Source organism: Coenobita brevimanus, chromosome 16 (genome assembly GCF_032717465.1).
Source record: "Coenobita brevimanus isolate Jiangsu-jjx chromosome 16, ASM3271746v2, whole genome shotgun sequence".
NCBI lineage: Eukaryota > Metazoa > Arthropoda > Malacostraca > Decapoda > Coenobitidae > Coenobita > Coenobita brevimanus.
In genome coordinates, this window is record NC_136969.1 from 15,465,936 (window position 1) to 15,482,349 (window position 16,414).

At 39.0% G+C, this 16,414-nt stretch overlaps 1 pseudogene; it reads left to right on the forward strand.

Annotated features, from left to right (window-relative positions):
* Window positions 1-8,647: 8,647 nt before the first annotated feature.
* On the forward strand, window positions 8,648-8,764 carry LOC145391105 (5S ribosomal RNA; annotated as a pseudogene).
* Window positions 8,765-16,414: the final 7,650 nt, after the last annotated feature.

Genomic DNA, 16,414 nt, shown 5'->3' on the forward strand with positions numbered 1-16,414 from the left:
GGACCTAGATTAAAGCCTACGATTGCCTGAGGGGCTATTAAGACAAGCAAAAAAATTTCTCCTTAAAGTTTAGTCTTCCTCTAGACATTGAAAGTTAACTATCGGATATACATGCATGTCTCCATCTGTACTATTAGAGTGAATAGAAACGGTGTGAATAAGCTTTATCTAGCAATGTGAGTGACTTGTGAGTCTAATTCGGTCTTCCAGTGACGGATATACTAGAACTGTACCTTTGGTTTGTCCATTCATCTCTTTAAATACTGGCCTGGCATCGTACTCATAATTTCTCCAAGGTTAAAGTTGTCTGGGAGATTGTTTATCTTTTGTTATCGGAAATTTCATTGACACCTTTTCTTTCAAAATACACCTTAGTACCCATATTTTATCTTTCTCAGGCAAATTCTGTCGATATTAAAACGATGTACATTGTATTAAGAAATTGCAAGATGAAAAACAAATAGCTCTGGAGGAGGCACTACGATTTAGGACAACAAAAATACTGCCCAGATACCAAAAATGAGAAAGATATAAGATGAAAGCTAAATCGTTAAGGAAGAGGCATCCCGAAGTCTACTTTAATAACGGTAATAAGCACTTGTCTTACTGATGCTTATCTTCCAGATCTACATAACATAGAAAAGAAAGTTGGGTTCAAAACAGAAAATAAATTGCTAAGGAGAAGGTACTGCGAAGACTCCAGTGCCACATGTTCGATTAATGCTTACCTCCTGTCGCGTTGTTTCTGATCAATCTCTCATGTGTTTCATTTTTGGTCCGTGGAACTTGGAAGTGGAGCTGAAGGGTGACGGTCCTGTAGAGAGGTGGTTAGTTAGGGTATTGACATCTTTTATATATATATATATATATATATATATATATATATATATATATATATATATATATATATATATTGACATCTTTTATATATATATATATATATATATATATATATATATATATATATATATATATATATAATCATCTTATCAGCCGTTTGAGTGTCCACTGCAGGACCGGTCTATTCTAACCGAAGCTGGGATGATACAGCCAATGTATCTCTACCAAGTGGCATAGGCTGTCTGGTAGAGATTGTATGTAGGGTGCGAAGTGCTTGTAAGTGTAATTGTAGTGTTGGAGTGGCTTTGGAAGTGTGTGTAGTCTGTGAACCAAGTGTAATCGGCCCGTGCAAGCCGATTGGGTGCAAGCATACTTTACAGTATGCGACACTGGTTCAACCACAGCACTCCTTGAGTCCGCCAATGCAGTACGTGGCCAGAAGAACGCTCCCAAAGTCTATTACCCTGGCGGGGCGTGAACCCTCATTCTTCTGTGAACGAAAACGCACACTACCACAGGCTTATATATATATATATATATATATATGTGTGTGTGTGTGTGTGTGTGTGTGTGTGTATTGCCAGCAAACAATATGTTACAGGCAGACTGTCAAATCAGTACTTTAGCTAAATGACTTGTCAGTTCGTGAAATGAATGTAAACTGGTCTGGATTAATTTTGGTTGTGGTTAGCTTTAGGCTGGGATAAGCTAGGTTAGGTTAAGCTTATGGTTAGGTTACAGTAGGTTAATTAGATGAACCCTAAGTTAAGTAAGCATTTTATGTCTAACTATATAATTAGGATAAGTGAATAAGAAAACTAAATCTTAACTTAAGGTAACAGAGTATAATCTTCGTTAAATATAGTTTATGCTAGCCTAACCAACTCTCACCCCAAATTAATCTAACACAAATCAACCCAACCCAATCATATTCAGAAATTGACCAGACATTTCAAGAAATGAATGATTTCACGCGCACACACACACACACACACACACACACACACATATATATATATATATATATATATATATATATATATATATATATAGATAGATAGATAGAGATAGATAGATAGATAGATATATAGACAGAAATAGATATAGATATTTCCTGGCGCATCCCCGGGTGGCGGATAAGGGAAGGCCTTGCAGATATACAGTATGAGGTACCGTCTAAAACAGCACAGACCACTGGACCCCAGTAGATATACAGGGCTCCAACGAAGATACTAAATAAGGTGACACAAAAATTACTCGTACATTTCACCAAAAAGTATGTGGCAGGGAGGTGAAACTGTTTGTCACAGTCCCTTAACTAAACATGAATTCTACTGTTAATGATTTCACGGGCGTTCCTGTTGGATCATCATTTACTAAAGGTCCAACTGCACTGCCTATTGTGCTTATGGGCAGTGCGCCACCGAAAGTGAGTAGGCATTATCTTGGTAAATCAGAGACCGGGACATTAAACAAACTAAAATACATGAAGATCTACACATATAATGTAAGAAGTCTTGCAGAAGACTACAAACTTGATACCATATTGACTGAATTAGAAAACATTACTTGGGATATTGTAGGACTGAGTGAGAGTCACAGGGAAAGAAGAAAAATTAGTTCAGCTCCAAAACGGCAATCACCTATTCAACTAAAGAGAAGGGCAAAGTGAAACAGTTGGTGGTGGAGGATTTTAGTTAACAAAAATCTTGCAAAGAACATTGTTAAGTTCAGCAGTGTATCTGACAAAGTAGCATGGACTGTAATTAGACTAGGCAAAAGATACACACTCAAAATAATACAAGTATACGCACCAACTTCTCAAAGCTCACTTGAAAAAATAGAAACATTTGATGACGACATCTCCCAGATTATGGAAGAGGAAAAGAATAAATAGATTATACTAATGGGAGACTTCAATGGAAAAACTGGCAACTCGAAAAATGGAGGAACATGTATTGGAAAGTTCAGAGTGAGAAAAAGGAATGACAGAGATGGTGATATGGTGGTAAATTTCGCTGAAATGTAAAACGTGAGAGTAATGAACAATCTCCAACAAAAGAAGAGGGAGAAAATGGACCTTGAGAAGACCAAATGGAGAATCCAAGAATGAAATCGACTTCATTATTGCAGATAAGAATAACACGATCGTAAATATCACAGTTATCAACAAAGTAAGTATAGGAAGTCACCACAAAATGGTGGGTTACACAGCCAGATGCAATTTCAAAAACGAAAGATGATTAAAAATAAAAAGATATGTCCAATAAAAGTAAGCGGAAACAAAGCGAATTTTCAGTTGGTAATAACGAACAGATTTCAGGCTGTAAGTTATTCTGAGTGTGATACTGATAAGTTGAATGATAGACTAACAAAAGTGCTAAGAGAATCCGCGGAGTTAGTAGGGAAAGCTAGTACAACCAAAGTCAACAATTATTCAAAAATGACTCTCGAGCTCATGAAATGAAGAAAGGAAATGAAAGCGAAAAAAAAAAAAAAAAAGATGAAATAGACGGAGTGTAATGAAATTAGCTTATCAACAAGAGACAGAGAGAAGAAAAAGGAGACAGAATCATGGATCAGATCAAAGAAGCCATCAAAAAAGGAAAAAGTCTGAAACAGGTACAAAGTAAAATGGCTCTACAGAAGATGTAAATTATATTGCTGAAAGACAAAAAACAGTGAAGTTATTAAATGCAGGAATAGGATGGTATAGGGAGATGAAGAATTTTACAATGAACTATACTGTATGCATCAAAGACAATAGTACCAACAGCTAACTTCTCAGTTGGCACAAGAAAAATAACACCAGACTAGGTAAACATTTCTCTTAAAAGTATGAAAAGAGGAAAGGCCCCAGGAGCAGATGGAATAGTCGCAGATTTACTGTCGGATGCAGGGGAAGTGCAAAACAGGATCGTCCACTTATATACTCAGTGTATAAAGAAGAAAATTCCCTAAATATGGTGTAATGCAGTAGTTATTTCGTCTTACAAGAAAGACGACTCAAAAGATCTTAGTAACTATCGACCCATTACCTTATTATCAGTTATTTCGAAACTCATCAATAAAGTCCTGACGAACAGAATAACAACAGATTTAGAAGAATACCAACCTCGTGAGCAGGCAGTATACCTAATCGGCTATTCGGCCACGATCCTCTGCACAATGAAAATGCTAACTGAGTAAACTACAGAACATAACAAACGATTGTGCTTAGACTTTGTTGATTATGAAAAGGTTTTCCACTCAGTGGAGCACATAGCAATTACAAATCCATTGTGGGAACAAGGAGTAAATGAGAACATTATAAAACTGCTCGAAAACAAATAAAAAAGGGAACTACTACAATTAAATTGCATAAAGACTCTGCAAACTTTAGGAATGAGAAGAACGTGTATCAGGGAGATATAATTTCAGCAAAAGTATTTACAGCATGCCTACAAAGTGCTGGTGAACAAAGGAATAAACACAGAGGGAGAAAATCTAAACCATTTAAGATTTGCAGATGGCATTGCCCTAACCTCAGAGAGAGCAAAGTCATTGCAAGAAATGTTAAATGAACTATATATAGAAAGTCTCAAAGTAGGGCTAAAGATGAACTGGAGTAAAACTCAAGTAATGTTTCACCCAAATAAAAAAAAGTGCGACATCAGAATAAGCGAAAAAATTCTTGAGGCAGTCAAGGAGTACAATTACTTTGGGCAAATAATAAAACTAACGAAACACCATGATAACGGTCAAACAGTCGCTTTACGGTTGGATGGGAAGTTTTCGGGAAACATAAAGAAATCTTGAAAAGTAGCTTGCCACTACGTATGAAGAGGAAAATATGTAACGAATGTATAATCCCAACTATGACGTACGGCTGAGAGACCTGGAAACTGGCCAAATCATAGGAAAATTAACTAAACCGTTCTCAAAGACCAATGGAAAGGTTAGTGTTGGGAATATCTGTAAGAGACAGGAAAAAATCGACATGAGTGTGAGAGCAGACGAACGTCAAAGACATTATGTAAGTTATTAAGAACGGAAATGATGGTGAGCCGGTCATGCAAAAAAATGATGGATAATCGACAGAGCTAGAGACTGAATAACTGGACTCGAAGAGATACTAGGAGTACAAAACAAAAGAAAAAAAAAAAAAAAGCCACACAGAAGCTGGAGAGATAAGACAGAGAAGTTTGCGCCAAAATGTGGCAGAGATAGATTGGCTCAGTGATGGCATTCATGAAGAGAGTTGATGGAGACCTTTGTTCAGCAGTGGATTTGCAGTGGCTGCTGCTGCTGCTGCTAATATGCAAGTATATATATATCATCATCAGCCGTTTGAGTATCCACTGCAGGACCGGCCTATCCCGACCAAAGTCGGGACGATACAGCCAATGCATCTCTACCAAGTGGCTTAGGCTGTCTAGTAGAGATTGTATGTAGGGTGTGAAGTGCTTGTAAGTGTAACTGTAGTGTTGGAGTGGCTTTGGATGTGTGTGTAATCTGTGAACCAAGTGTAATCGGCCCGCGCAAGCCGACTGGGTGCAAGCATACTTTATAGTAAGCGATGTTCAACCATAGCACCCCTTGTGTCCGCGAATGCAGTACGTGGGCGGGTGAACACTTCCAAAGTTTATTACTCTGGCGGGGATCGAACCCTGGTTCACCCGCGTACGAAACGCACACTCTACCACTGTATCACAGAGGCTTGAGCGGTGTGGTGCGGTGAGGATCTGTCCGTTCTCCCCTTTGGGGCTAAGATGTGAATGAATGTGTTTGAATGGATGAGTAAATGGGGAGTGTGTCGTCCTCTCTCGGCTACCTCCCTTTCCTTGGGGGAAGCAGCCTAGGTATATATATATATATATATATATATATATATATATATATATATATGTATCATCATCAGCCGTTGAGGTCCACTGCAGGACCGGCCTATCCCTACAGAAGCAGGGACGGTACAGCCAATATATCTCTACCCAGTGGCTTATGCTGTCTGATAGAGACTGTATGTAGGGTTAGAAGTGCTTGTGAGTGTAATGGTTATGTTGGAGTAGCTCTGAATATGTGTGTAGTCTGTGAACCAAGTGTAATTGGCCCGCCTTAAGCCAACTGGGTGCAAGCATTCTAGTATGCTACACTGGTTCAACCACAGCACCCCTTAAGTCCGCCAAAGCGGTCAGTGGCTCAGTGAATGCTTCCCAAAGTTTTTACAACTCTGGTGTGAGGCAAACCCGCGTCCAACAGCGTGCGAGATGAATACTCCACCACTGTACCACACAGGCTACATATATATATATATATATATATATATATATATATATATATATATGTATATACATATATATATATATATATATATATATATATATATATATATATATATATGTATATACATATATATATATATATATATATATATATATATGTATATATATATATATATATATATATATATATATATATATATAGAAATATTTATATATATATATATATATATATAAATATTTATATATATATATATATATATATTCGTCCATCCGGTCACCCACTCAACACCAATAATGAAATCTACAATCAAATTGCCGAAATATCTTGTAAGCAAAACACTGTAATATTTGGTGATTTTAATTTACCAGTTCCAAAATGGGGAGAAGCGCTATCCTCACACACAGGGTTAGGCCTATATACAAACTTGCAGGAAAGTTCTTTATATCAATTTGTAAATTATCCGACACGTGGAGCTAACATCCTAGATCTTGTCTTAGCCACATCAGAAAATGTAGTGAGTAATGTTATTGCAGGAGAATAATTTAGTACAAGTGATCATTGCACAGTTACATTTAACATTAAAATCTATGAAGACAAGGTTAGGGCCAGTTGCGAGAAAGTGCCTGACTTTAAGTGGGCAAATTTTAAGAAATTAAGTCAATTTTTGGTGTAGGTAACTGGCATCCTATTGCCGAAACTTTAGATATCAATGACGCGTGGAATTATTTTACAAAAAAAATCAACAGTGCTGTCAGGTTATGTATTCCAATGCGCAACAGAAGGCCTGCCAAAAACTCTAAACCCAAATGGTGGAACTCCGACATTAAACATTGTCTGGAAGCAAAAAATCTTGCATAAAAAAGTATAATACCACAAAGACTCAAAGTGATAAAAAAAAATACGTTGCCCTTCGACGGAAAGCCAAAAAATTAATTAAATGCAGTAAGAAAAACCTTGAGGCACATATTGCAAGTATCAGTAAAACAAATCCCAAAGAATTTTTCAATTACATAAGAAGCAAAAAGGTAATAACTCCGACAATCGGTCCTTTAATCACAGATAACGGTATGCATACTGATGATGAAACTATGATGGCGAAATTCTTAATACTTTCTTTGCGTCAGTATTTACAACAGAAAATATACATACGATTCCTGTTGTTTCCCCCATTCTTATAGAAGAGGACAACATAAACACTGACATTACAGTTAGTGATCATTACGAACTACTTACAATCAGCCAATTAAAAGATAATAAAACACTGGGACTGGACAAAGTATCTCCACGTGTCTTGAAGGAACTACAGAATGAAATTTCAAAGCCCTTATCTGAACTTTTTAAGTTATCACTTAAGAGCACTAGGGTGCCACATGAATGGAAACTTGCTACCGTAACCCCAATATTAAAAAAAGGCAACAGAACACAGCCAGAAAACTACCACCCAATTACTTTAGCATCGGTGACTTTCAAATTGCTTGAAACTATTTTCAGAGACAAGTTTGTGAAACGCTTAGAATCAAACAATCTCATCAAAGATTCTCAACATGGTTTTCGTAATAATCGCTCTTGCCTCACGAACCTGCTGGACTTTTTCAAGGATATACTGAGCATGTATGACGACACTAAATCAGTTGATGTTGATTACCATGATTTTCAAAAGGCTTTGACAAAGTTCCACACAAAAGACTCCTTCAAAAGCTACAGGCACATGGTTTCAGCGGCAGGGTCCTTGGGTGGGTTGAAGATTGGCTCACCGGACGAAATCAAAGAGTTGTAATAAACGGAGAGTCAGACTGGATAAACATTACAAGAGGAGTGCCGCAGGGTTCAGTGTTAGGTCCTATTCTTTTCTTAATATATATCAATGATACTGATGAAGGATTATGTTGTACAATTTCAAAATATGCTGACGATACTAAAATAGGTAACAGAGCAGATACAGCACTGCAAAGACAGGCAATTCAGAGAGATCTTAATTCACTGGGCCCACAATTGGCAAATGGATGTCAATATTAATAAATGAAAAGTGCTAAACATTGGCAGTAAAAATGTAAGAGCTAGTTATAGCATGAATAATGTCCAGCTTGATAGGGTAAACCATGAAAAAGCCCTAGGAGTTATAATGACAAACGATTTGAAACCAAGCAAACAATGCACAGCAGCTGTGAAAAAAAAAAGCCAATAAATTTATCGGATTCATAGGTAGAGCATTTGAATATAAATCCGATAATATTGTCCACACTTCGTATAATTCCTTAGCACGTCCACACTTGGAGTATTGCGTTCAGTTTAGATCACCGTTTTATAAAAAGGATATGGAAAAGCTTGAAAGAGTGCGGCAAAGGATGACAAAGATGATACCTAGATTGAGAAATAAACTGCATGAGGAATGTTGAGAAGCCCTGAATTTATTTACCCTAACTAAATGGAGGTTACAAGGAGATCTAATTCAAATATTCAAAATATTCAAAGGACATGATAACATTGCTGTTGATAGACACTTCACAGTTGATCACTTGAATTATACTAGAGGCAATGGGTATAAAATAATTGGCACCACGTTGAGTACACCGCTTCCCGTCCGATCAGCGAAGTTAAGCAACGTTGGGTCTGGTTAGTACTTGGATGGGTGACCGCCTGGGAACACCAGATGCTGTTGGCATCCCTACGTGTCAAGTGGGGTTGGTGGAGGATTAGTGCCCCTCCCTGTAAAACAATTAACTCTAAGCCATTGGCCACCCCGTTTGGGATACATGGCGTCTGGCAATGAATGAATGAATGATGAATTCCAGTCGCATGAAGCAAAGCATTTCTTCTTCAACCGAGTTGTAATTATATGGAACAAATTGCCCTCCAATGTAGTAAATTCTAATAAAGTACTGACCTTTAAAGGTTGCCTCGATAAGTATTTGTCAGCTAACCCCCAGCCTAGTATGTTTACTCCTGAATAAAACACTTGTGTGTGTATAATTTTTTTTTTATTTTAAGTTTTTTATTTTCATTTTTTTTGTTTCTTTTACTTTTTTTTATTTTATTTTTTTTAGAGCCTGGATCAATTTATGAATGCAAATATAGTATATGCACAGACTAGGATATGCACAGATAGCCCTGAGTTAACGGTCACTACTCATTATTTCGACCTTTGATGGGCTGTGGAACACTGAGGGTCCCTGTTAGTTAAGTGTCCACCATCGGGATTTTTTTATGTACCAGGGATCACTGCTTCAGGAAGTGACTTATGTGCTTGTCCCACATGGGAAAGCTCCTAGTCTCAGTGGAATGAAGCTGGGGCCTGATTGACTGCTGCCTACCTTAATAGCGCCAGACAAGTCTGCCGCACCACACCTGAACATCCACACTGTGCTCTGTGCAATTTCCACACTGCGTCCGCAAACGTCCTGTTAACTCAACGTACCCTTACATGTTGTCATGCTTTATTTATTATTTGATTATTCATTTTACTTTACTACTCTATCTTTCAGGTTATTCATACATGTAGCTTATAGATAAAGTATTATAGAAAGTAACTTTTCCATTTAGGTCTTTCCTATGAAAATTCCATGTCAGCTTTTCCATGCCGCATGGTGGTTTTTCTCATTTTTTCTTACCAGTTTTAACTGGAGGGTTTGGAGGTGGGGGAAGCCTTCTTGCTTTACTATCCTTATCCTTCAGCATGTAGAGTTAGATCTTGTAGTCGTAGTCTACTCTGTAACAAACAGCCTCGAAAGGACCATAAGGTCTGTTGCTGTTTGCTTTCCTTTGTACTCCTGTTTCTTATCACTGCCTTTAAGGAACCAGCAACCTTTCTTCCTTGTTGTACCCTTTCAAGCACTTCACCCTCCAGACTTCCATCCTTACTCATCACCCTACTCAAATACTTAAACGTACTCACATTTTCCATTTCCTCATCATCCAGCCTCACTGTACATTCACTGACTTCACCTCTCTCGAAGACCATAACTTTACTCTTACCTACATTCACCTTTAGATTCCGTTTCTTTTACACACTCTCCCAAACTCATCCACCAAGTCTTGCAGCTCCCTTTCGTCATCACTTAACAACACAGTATCATCTGCAAACAACAGTACAGGGAGTTTCCAAACACTGCCCTCTCTCATTAGGGCCACTCCAACATCCACTGCCCTATCTTGTATCTCTGTTATAACCCCATCCATATACAGACTGAACAACCACGGAGACATGACACATCCCTGTTTCAACCCAACCTTCAAATAGAAAAATTCACTCATTTCACTATCCACATGCACTACAGCCTTAGCACCCTCATGCATACTCTTCACAGCATTCAACAATTTCCCATCTACTCCATATATTCTTCATTAATACTTTCCACAAACCTTGTCTATCCACCCTGTCATATGCTTTCTCCAAATCCATGAAGGCTGCATACAACTTCATTCCCTGCTCTAGAAACTTTTCCACTAAATATCTAAGAATGAATATCTGATCTACACAACTTCTTCCCTTCCTCATTCCTTTTATTGGTATTCCTTTACCATCTACAGCATATAAATCTAAGTTTGGTTCCTCAGTGAATGTTACCTTTCTTCTAGTTCTAAAAATTCTCTCTAATTAATCTTGTGTTATTAAACTGACAGGTGAGCCTGAATCCAAAACTAATGAAATCTTTTCAACTTCACAAAAAGCGGAAACCAAAATGCTTTAATTTCCATATAGGCTTCCTATCTTACGTTTGGTTTATTGGATTGTCTTAAGTGTTGTTGTCTTTTGTGCTGATATACTCTCTTGTAGACAGGGACTAATTTCTCTACTGCTTTACCCTCTGAGGTCCAGTGACTGACAGTTTTGTGTTTCCTACAGTAGGGTTCAAATCCTTTCGATTTGTCTCTGTTCTCATTATTTTTGATGGAACATTCAGTTCTTATGTGGCCTAGATTTGTGCAGTAGTAACACAGCCTATCTCTCAAGTTCGACCTAGAGGTGGTTCAACTTATTTTGGTCTTTCTGTAGCACGTTGTCTGCTTGGACTACACCAGAATTTCTGAATCTGCTTGTTGACTGGTGTGCGTGAGTTCTATAGTTCTGCTGACAGTTTGATTGCATTCTGGACGAGACTGTCCTTTGTCTTTACTTGATTTATCCCTGCAACAGTCTCTCCTAATTTCATCCCTGTTTTATTACATTGTGATATTCAGTCACACCGGCTTTGTTGCAATCCAACTCCACCTTAAATATAAAATCTAATAAGCACATTCCTGGATTATAAAGTATCGTCTTTGCGATCTTGAGGACTCTTTCTGGCAATTTACATAGTGCAGCTATATAACCAATGATGTCAACGAAACGCATTGGCGATATATCACCATCAGCTTCAACCCATTCTGAGTTTTCTGTGCTAGCTAACAAGGTTCTTTTAATTGTGGCAACACCTACAGCTATTTTACCCAAATCTGATTTGGAGTGTTTTTGCTTTAGTAGTTCTACATTTTTATGTAATTCTGGGGTTATACCAACTAGAAAATTCTTGCCTCCAGAGAATTTCCTGGGGAGTTCTGTCTTAAGCTCATCATATGTTTGAGCTCACAAAAGGTTCTCGGACAAGCAAATTGGCAGCTAGGCATCATTCCTGATTTATTCTAGCTCAGTGGTTCTTTACCTTTTCCGTCCTATGACCCCTTGATAAACTTCAGGGCCGTACCGTGACCCCCACAATAAAAATTTGTAAGCTGAATTTCGTGGAAAGGTAAGATAAAACAATATAATATGACAATCCTCTTTTATTGAAAATGCCCAAATTCAAAACACTTGAAAATGCCACAAAACTACAAATTCACAGGACTATTAAACATCATGCAAAATTACTTACTACTCATTCAATCAATGGGAAAGATGAATCTGTTTTGCAGCCATCAGTCGATCAACTCGAGAAACAGTGCTCAACAGCCAACATCTCATATCAGCGTCCATAACAAGCCTATTACGTGCTTTCGTTTTTAACGTCACCATGGCTGAAAATCCAGCCTAACAGTGATAGGTTGAGGGGGATTGGATCAACATGGTCAAGGCCCTATTCGAAAAAATTGGACAGTCCTCCCTCAGTTTTGCCCAAAATGTCGGTAGTTCTTGTTCAGTGAAGTCGATCTTCAGCTGAGAATCCTCGCGAATTCGAACAAATTCAACCTTTGCAACAACTTCAGTATCACTGATGGCACTCTCCTTCACTGAAAAGGAGCTGTAGATCCACGCATCAGAAAAAAGGCCGTCCAGTCCAGGAAAGTAACTTTCATTTGCTGCCAGAAAATGAGCTGAGATCTCCTCATGGAAACTGCATTAAGCATCTGGCATAGAATCCAAGAGAGTCGTCATTGGAGAAAAGAAAGTAGTCTCACCATCGTGAACTCTTTTCTGGTAAAGCTAAATCTTATTCCCAAACACTGCCACTTTATCACAAACTGTGTGCAACATTGGGAGATTTCCTTGGGGTGAAAAGTTTAGGGAATTCACTTTACAGAAGAAACTGGCCAAGTAGACAACATTTGTTATGAAACCACCATCCTGCATCTCTTCATGAAGAAGATTCTCCTTTGCAGTACGTCCTCTCCCTAACAGTGTCGTTATTTCCTATCGTAGTTGCTTCACACGATTCAGAATCTTGCCATGTGACAGCCACCGTACTTCTGTGTGAAATATGAGAAAAGTGAAGTCGGCACCCATTTCTTCACAAAGCGCTTTAAAGGTCCTTGAAGTTGTTGCGCTTCCTCGGATATGGTTCACAATCTTCACAAGTCTGAAAACACTTTTTAAAGTCCAGGTGGGAAAGTCTTCATCGCCAAAGCATACCAATGAATCATACAATGGGTGAAGGAGACGTGCGGGGCGACATTCTTCACAAAGGCTTTGAAGCCAGATGTGCAACCGATCATGGAATGGTCTCTACACAGTCTGACAAGTGCTTCCCAGCCCAGCTCATGTTTGAGGAGAAAGGTTTCTAGGATTCTGAAAACATCTTTTCCAAGAGTGGTTCGTGCCCAATGGCTCCGAGAAGAAGTACTCTTCCCTCATGACTTCTCCATCGAGGTACCGAATGTAAACAAGAAGTTGGGAACATGAGGCAACATCAGTTGACTCGTTCAGTTGCAATGAATACGCTAGACTACTCTTTATAGCGGCCACTACTTGCAGCAGAATATCCTCACTCATGTCCGAGATCCGACTTTTGACTATATCATTTGCAAGAGAAATTGACCTCAACTTATTTGACTGCTGTTTAAGATGGAGAGAGAGAGAGAGAGAGAGAGAGAGAGAGAGAGAGAGAGAGAGAGAGAGAGAGAGAGAGAGAGAGAGAGATTTTCTTTTCACCAGATGATGCCCTGGATGTTTATCTTCAACTTCATAATAAACAGAAACTTTTTTTTTTTTTTTCATTTTTTTCACTACTCCCGTATGTAAACTTACGCATAGCTTTACGCCATGGAGAGAGACTTTTTATCTTCAACTTTATAATAAACAGAAACATTTTTTTTTTTTTTCACTACTCCCGTATGTAAACTTAAGCATGGCTTTACGCCATGGAGAGAGATTTTTTTTTTTTTCCACCAGATGATGCCCTGGATGTTTATCTTTAAGTTTATAATAAACAAAGACTAAAAAATAATATTTTTTTCCTTCATTTTTTGCACATCACGGAATGGGATAAAAAAAAAAAAAAAAGGCAATTGTGCAGTCCATGGGTTAATCATATCTTCACCAATGGTATGAGGCTTCTTGGTCTGAGCGATCACTCTCTCTCTCTCTCTCTCTCTCTCAAATTTAACACGTGTACCAAGGCATCCTTTCATATTAAATCCCTATTTACTAATTTACCCCTTGACGAAACTGTAAAAATTTGCACTGACCAACTTTACAAGGAGAGTAATAAAGTTAATGGTTTTCCCCGAAAAGACTTCCATAGACTTCTATCTCTTGCAGTGAAGGGTTCAACAAGCATATTTAATAATACAGCATACAAATAAATTGATGTCGGGACCATATTTGGTCCGGTCCTCCTACGGAAGGTAAATCTACACAGCAACAAATTGACGGAGTGGCGATGGATAATCCCCTTGGTCCGACCCTTGGTAACGCTTTTTTGTCTTATCATGACTCTCGATGGCTCGAGAACCGTCCAGCTGATTTCAAAGCCTTGTTTTACGGACGTTATGTCGACGACACTTTTGTCATTTTTGCTTCACCTGACCATGTTTCCCCGTTTTTGGATTACATAAATTCCAAACACCCGAACATTCAATTTACTTTTGATATAGAGGAAAATAATAAACTACCATTTTTGGATATACTTGTTGAAAAAATAAATAACTCATTTATCACCTCCGTCTATCGTAAGCCTACATACACTGGTTTGACAACTAAATTCACTTCCAACATCCCCGTGCAATTTAAACAGAACCTTATGTACACTTTGGTAACTAGAGCATTTAACATTAGTTCAACTTACAAAAACTTTCACTTAGAACTAAATAATTCACGAAACATGTTAAAACTAAACGGTTTTCCCTTACACTTCACCGATACACATAGAGGAAAAAGGTTGAACAAAACAGTGCCCCTTCCTTACAAGTTCAGACTGTTCCTAAAGCTCTTGTTTATTTTGTAACCCCTTTTTTAGGACCTCGTTCCTTTGGAGTAAAGACTAGAATCAGGAAACTCATCTCTGAATATTATCCACAGGTATCACTGAGGATTGTATTTAAACCATCATCAGTGCTATCCAACCACTTCTAGTTCAAGGACCGCATCCACGATTCTCTGATGTCATCTGTGGTGTACAAGTTTTAGTATAGTAGATGTAATTCCACTTATATTGGTCAAACCAAATGACACCTCACCGCCAGGATTTCGGAGCATCGTGGAAAGTCACTTTTTTGTTTGTTTGTTGATATTCGCCCACACCTGGTGGGACACGGGCAAACTGAGAGCCCGTCAGGGAAAAAAAGCAGGAACAAGCTCTCCAATTAGAGTGTAGTGGGGACAGCAAACTGGCGAACGAGGGAAAGGCATCAGAGGCAGGGGAAGGTGCGATGGTTGGTGGTGAGATCGGCTGCGCGATGATCGATGATTCAGGGCGGGGCTTGACGGTAGATGGTGAGGCCGGCTGCACGATGGTCTAAAAGAGGGCAGGGCGGGATGAGAGCCGGGTAGACAGAGCGGCGCCAATGGAGGAGGCGCCGACGAGCTCAGGTGGAAACCGCCCCGACGCTGCCCTCGACCACCACGCCCCTGATGGAAAGGGCAAAAAAGACTACCCCAGCTCTCCAGGAGCAGCAGGTGGAAGCACAGAGGGGAAGCCCGGTCCTGGTCGTCACAGATGGCAAAGCCCCGGTCCAGGTCGTGGCGGAGGGAGGGTCGTCGGCCAGGTAGTCTAGGGCGGAGGAGCCTCGACCTCCTGGTAGGCAGAATAGGGCACTCCCTCAGATAGAAACGACGGGCCCGTCCCTCGGCTGATATGGCTGCTGTGGAGAGCTGGTCCCGCCGGGAGGTCTTGCTCGACAAGAGATGGGCTGCGAGTGGAAAGTCACACAGAACAGGTCTTCCTTTATCGAAACCCGGCAATTCAGCGATCCGTGAACACTCTGAAGCCTCAGGCCACTCAATGTATACAAGTGATTTCTCTATTCTCCACACTTCCCCTGATGACACATCAAGACGAGTAGCAGAGACTCTCCTCACCCACCTCCACAAGCCAACCCTGGGTGGCTGTGACTTCTCCACCTCACTTCTCTGCATTTTTTAAGTTCATAATTTTAACTTTTTAAACCAATACTAACAGTTTAAGTTTTCAACAGTTGGCCACTTTTTTTTTTTTTACCATAAGTATTAGCTGACTGCTGACCTATATGTTAAATGGTAAGGCACATCCTTTCCACACACACACACACACACACACACACACACACACACACACATCTATATATATATATATATATATATATATATATATATATATATATACATATATTTTTAATTGTATGTTCACGATTGAGAAATCTAAATATCATTACTTTTTATTCTCTTTGGTAAATCTAAGATATCAATTTTTTTTTTGGCTGACGATGGCTAAAGCCGAAATGTTCCCGATAAATAAACAAGATGTTCATCCCAGCACTGGTATTCATCTTCCTTATATATATATATATATATATTATTCTTTCCCAATCACTTTCTGACCTCCTGAAAAAACCCAAACGACCCCTCTGGGGGTCACGACCCCCAGGTTAAGAACCGCTGTTCTAGCCGGAAAAAAAAAAAAAAAAACAGCTATGTTTTCCTTCT